The sequence below is a fragment of the Rana temporaria genome, chromosome 4 (genome assembly GCF_905171775.1).
Source record: "Rana temporaria chromosome 4, aRanTem1.1, whole genome shotgun sequence".
Classification (NCBI taxonomy): domain Eukaryota; kingdom Metazoa; phylum Chordata; class Amphibia; order Anura; family Ranidae; genus Rana; species Rana temporaria.
In genome coordinates, this window is record NC_053492.1 from 133,777,054 (window position 1) to 133,783,053 (window position 6,000).

Here is a 6,000-nt window from a genome sequence, read left to right on the forward strand (position 1 = left end):
TGATTTGCCCTTGAAACAATGCTATTTCTTACTTTGAAAATCGCTCCCCTACTATTTATGCAAATAGAAAAAAAAAGGTCTCCAAATTGATTGTCCCTCAACCTATCACATTTTATATAAAATAAAGTTATATTCGTATAAAATACTGACAGTTGAAATGATCTACTCAGCTTTGGGCTTCAGCCTTCGTTGCCTTATAGTGGCTGATTCTGGTGGAAAGATTAGTCAAAACATATCTTGTTGTCTACTGACCCAACCCTAACTGGGGAATAACAAGCCATTCCTATGAGTAATTTCTCCCTCTTTTGGGGGTTATTTACGAAAGGCAAATCCACTTTGCACTACAAGTGCAAATTGCACTTGAAATTGCACTGAAAGTGCACTTGGAAGTGCAGTCGCTGTAGATCTGAAATGAGGGGAAGCTCCGCTGATTTTATCATCCAATCATGTGCAAGCTAAATTGCTGTTTTTTATTTTCCCTGCGTGTCCCCCTCGGATCTACAGCGACTGCACTTCCAAGTGTACTTTTAGTGCACTTTCAAGTGCAATTTACACTTGTAGTGCAAAGTGGATTTGCCTTTCGTAAATAACCCCCATAATGTGCGATAAAGTGATGATGATCACTAAAGGATGAACCATTAAAGTATAACTAAGGCACAACATTTTTTTTCGTTTTGGATTGAGTAGAGATAAAATAAAACACCTATCAGTTTTTATTGCTGTGTGTGCCCCTGTTAAGAAAATCCAACATCTTTATGTGTCCTATTTACCATTATCAATGTAATGAAAGTAAAAGAAAAAAAACCCAATTTTGGGTTGTCCCCAGAAAAGTAATAGAGGAGTTACTACCCTCCCTTGCTCTATCCAAAATGAAAAAAAAAATATTTGGCCTATAGTTCTACTTTAACCTCCCTGGCGGTATGATTCTGTCTGGAATTACGTACCAAAAGCGGTACCAAAAGCGGTACAATTATTTGCAAGGAAATTTGGCGTTTTATACTGTAGGGCTGTAATTTTTAGGAATAACTCACTTAAATCTGACCAAACAAGAATCTAATAGGCATCCCGGGTATGACATTTTTTTAAAAACAAAATGATAAATTATAATATAATAAATAATTATAAATAATTATAACAAATAATAATATAATTCTAATAAAAATTATTCAATAATGTAATCAACTCAAAATCACTGAAATTTTCTCAGTTGCAGAATTGTCGCTGTCATTATTTTTTTTTTTTTTATGACGAATTTCCCCACAAATCGCTATCGCACAATTCTGCAAGTGATTATAATTTATTATCGCTGTTTTTTAGCTGATCTAAAACCATTTTTGACATAAAGGGACACTTTTGTTTGCTATGGACAATCTACAGTTTGCAGGCAGAAAAAAAGGTTTTTATTATATAAAAGAACATGCAGGGCACTGGGCAGACCACTAGGGACAAGGGGGGTGTGTATTTTTTACATACAGTACTGTAATCTATAAGATTACAGTATACTGTATGTAAGGTGTTTGTTTACGTTTTTGAATTTGGCGCCGATCTCCGCTCCCGTGCGTCGTAACGTCACAGGGAACGGAGATCGGCGGCACAGGAGGTCCCGCTCGCTCACACAGCGCGGTGACATTGCTGGATCCAGGACAAGGTAAGCCAGCGCACGCTGCAGGCTCTGCATATCTACCCCGAGCGTGACTCGGGGATACCGATCGCAGCAGAAAAAATCCAACCCGAGTCACGCTCGGGGTTACCGCCAGGGGGGTTAAATCTTAATCTTTCTTGTAGCAATGTTGCGACATAAATAATATTAATCTCTTAGACCAGGGGTCACCAAACTTTTCAAACAAATGGCCAGTTTATTGTCCTTCAGACTTTTGGAGGGCCGGATTGTGGTCAGCATGGGCAGAAAATGTCCCTGGCCCAGCGTCAGTGAGAATAAATGAGGGCCTCAAGGTTCGTGGTCAGTAGGAGGAGGAGTAGTGCCCCTATTAGTATGAGGAATAGTATCCCATCATTGCTATCAGTGGAAGAAATAGTGCCTCCTTGTTTGTGTCAGTGGGAGGCATAGTACCCCAAGGGCCGGAAAAAGGCTAGCAAAGGGCCGCATCTGGCCCCCGGGATGCAGTTTGGAGACCACTGTCTTAGACGATTGTCCTCTTCTTAAATTTAATAAATTGTGCTAATTGTTTATAGGATAGGAGGTGCTGCCCACATCCCTGAATCGAACAAGCTACGAAAAAAGTTTCCTCTGATGGGACTTTAGGGGGCAGGGGCTCCTCAAAGATCAAACAGTATTGAAAATATAATATTGTTTTTTTTAGAAAAGTTAATAAACTTCGACTTACATTTTAACTTTAGTAATATAAAATATATTATTTTTTCAATACTGTTTGATCTTTGAGGAGCTCCTGCCCCCTAAAGTCTCATCAGAGGAAACCTTTTTCGTAGATTGTCTTCTTCTTGGTCATACATAAATCCAGAACCAGTACCATTCCTGCCAATGGAAAATGGTCATTATATTTACAGCAACCCACCAGAAAAGGGTTGGATATAGGGTATATGATTCATTGTTAACAGATTAGATTAGTTGAAACAGTGTAAAACCTCTTTAACACTACATTACATTTTCTTAGGCCGTGTACACACGATCGTTTAAACCGATGAGAGCGGTCTGATGGACCGTTTTCATTGGTCCAAACCGATCATGTGTGGGCCCCATCGGTTATTTATCCATAGGTTAAAAGAAAGCAATCTTGTTTTAAATTTAACGATCGTTTGTAGGCAAAAAAAACGATCGTTTGTAGGCATGTCCATCGGTTAAAAATCCATGCATGTTCAGAATCAAGTCGACGCATGCTTGGAAGCATTGAACTTCCTTTTTTTCAGCACGTTGTTGTGTTTTACGTCACCGCGTTCTGACACGATCGTTTTTTTAACTGATGGTGTGTAGGCACGACTGACCATCAGTCAGCTTCATCGGTTAACCGATGAAAACGGTCCACCAGACCATTTTCATCGGATGGACCGATCGTGTGTACAGGGCTTTAATGTTTTCACAGACTCTCTGCTTTTACTTTTTTAAAGGCTTTCATGGCACTTCCCTTTCCTTCTCCAAGACAGGCAGTGAAGGGACAATTCCCTCAAACTCTTCCCTACTCGACCAAAAAAAAAAGTTGTGGCTATACATACACTAACTAAAAAGTCTTTAACATTACATTGTTATTATATCGTAGTTTCACAAAGGTTTCTTAGGATAGAATTATTCTAGGTATCCTCTGAAACTCAAAATAAACACAACACAGTCCTATCTCAACTCACACTGGTAATGTTTACTGTCAGTATTTCCTGGCTATTTACAGAAAGAGGTTTATTCAGTTAAGAAAAATCTGTAATGTTGTCTTAGTTCAGCCATTCGTATTAACCTATGCCACGATCCACTCCTATCAATCACCATGGATAAACAGGTAGCATCTTCATTACTTGTGTTTAAACAAAATGTATCCTAGAGGGCCGTAAATAGGCATGACATGAAGGACAGACCCTGCCCTAACATTTAGGAAAATGACAAAGAGCAAGGTAATTACATGTTAAAGAAATAGAAAAACGAAAGGATTTAAAGACTTATACACCCCCTGTGACTGACAAGTGATTAAATACACAAGAGCTTTTTACTTCACAAGGCTATATAAAAATGACTGCCTTCATTATGTTTATACATGGATTATATCTCTAGTATCCCTAGGCAGGGGTGTATGGCTGCCATTAGAAATAGAACAAAGAAAATACTATGAACTTTGGTATTCAGAGAGGATCGGGATCACCCACACTGCAGGGTTGTCAAGTCACCTGGGAAGCTCCATTGTCACACAGTATTTTGGGGTGGTCTCCCGAGAGCCTTCATTTTATACAAATCAAGAACAAGATGTAATATATTGAAGCTTACCTATCCTTTGATATTGTGATGGTATTTGTTATTTTTCCAGGCTTTTTCACCTGGTGATTATTCCACTAACACATTTCCTGTTCTAGAGTGACAACGCTCACTTACTGTACTGTATCGATGGAGGAGCCAATTTGTCGATCTTAAACAGGAAGTGTGTTTGGTGTACAGTAAATTTAGGATGTGGAGGCAGGGGGAGGTGTACAGTCATTTCTGGCTGTGGAGGGGTTGTACATTAAGGATCAGTAAATATAATTTTTTTATATATATTTTTTTAATGGAATGCTTCACGAATTTGCACGTCATCCTTACGCAGGGGCCATGCTAATCTTCTCTGTATCGTTCCAATTTTAGTATTTGTCCTGCCGAAGTGAGGACATTTTTTATATCTTTTATCTTCAAATCTGTTCCTTCATTTCTTAATAGCATGGTCCAATGATGCTACTAGGAAGGAGACAGGGTTGCGCTGGACAGTGTGTCCACAATCAGAGTGTCTGTCTAGTTGCCTTGGGCTACCCCAGCTTTTAGTACGGCAAAGTCTATATCCTGGTAGATTCCGTCTCTCCACACTCAGGTCATAGCTCTATACTTTATGGTTCCCCACATGGTGATTGCTTAATGGCTTTTCAGTGGCTTGGTCTCTCTTTCTTTATGGAGGTCCCATTCAGTTTCGCTCCCCACATTGCACTGTCTTCCTGCTCCCTTCTCCCCTCAAAGGCAGGACTAGATGTGGGCTGTAGTTCAGAGCCCCATAGGCAGTGGACTCCTCAGGTCTACATATACCATCATACCCTTCTAGTCTCTTCTGATTGGCCCCTTCCGCCACTTGCCAGGAGGGAGAGGAAAGCCAGCAGTGAGCAGGGAATTACACAGGGCCAACAGACAACGCTGTATCTTGGCCTAGACCAGGGGTGGGCAATCTCAGTCCTCCTGCTGTGGTGAAACTGCAAATCCCATCATGCCTCTGCCTCTAGGAGTCATGCCTGTGATTGTCAGGGTCTTGCAATGTCTCATGGGACTTGTAGTTTCAAAACAGCTGGAGGGCCGAGTTTGCCCTCGCCTGACCTAGACCAACAAGGCCCAGGCCTGGGGCAGCATGAAAAGAGTCCCCGCCGGCTTGCTATGAGGTGGACTGGGCCACAAGACAAATTGGCCTGGCGCCCCCATAAAGTGCCGGCACTGCTGCCGGTATGATAGGGATGGCGCAGACAAAAGGGACACTGACATGGTCATCTATACCTGGCAGGTAGGTAGTAGGACTCTGCTGCAATCCTTTGCTTGTGTCAGTTGTACATATTAAGGAATCTTAATTTTATTTCTATCGATTGCTGATGAGAAAAATAAACTGATGGATTTATTTGTTCCTGCCTCCAATCCTTTCTTTTCTCACTGCCTGGACCACATACCTTCATCACCGTGCTATATGTTTTCTGCTGCACCACTGGCATGGTTATATCCTCTTATTCCTCCATAAATTTAGCAGAAATTTGTGCTTGAAGTAGAACTATAGGCAACACTTTTTTTCCAGTAAGGGATGGTAATAGCCCCTGTTAATTTTCTTCTGCCATCCATTCATTTCCTGCCCCACAGCCACACAGGAAGGGAGAGGAAATCTCTGCTGATTAAGTTAACACTTCCCCCCAAGGAACTCAGAACTAGTGTCCCCACTGGAAACTTTCAGGGCAAGTCTTAAACAGGAAGGGGTGTGACTTTGACAGGAAGGGGTGGATCATATTTAAATTAGAGGTTGTACGAGTTTCGTCAGGCCTAGGGCAGCAAAAAAACTAAATACACCACTTCCAACAGAGATGGTGTACCTCCCTAGCGAGGACACAGACAGCCCTAAAAGCCTGTTTTTATAACTACTATGCTATATTGCAAACAAAAAGTTTGGGATTTAGATACATTTATGAATCCTTCAATAAAAAGAACCAGCATATGGCTTGTAACTTGTGTCTATGCTAAACCTGGAAATCACTAAGCTCCCTTTCTAGACATATCATGTTTTATTTATTCTCTTACAAATAAGGTCATTTATTTCCCAAAATGCATGTCTAATA

The 6,000-nt window shown here is 40.8% G+C and overlaps 1 non-coding gene across 1 annotated transcript; it reads right to left on the minus strand.

Annotated features, from left to right (window-relative positions):
- Nucleotides 1-4,211: 4,211 nt before the first annotated feature.
- LOC120938382 lies at nt 4,212-4,318 on the minus strand. Its single transcript, XR_005749008.1, has one exon. It is a non-coding gene; the product is annotated as a U6 spliceosomal RNA (small nuclear RNA).
- Nucleotides 4,319-6,000: the final 1,682 nt, after the last annotated feature.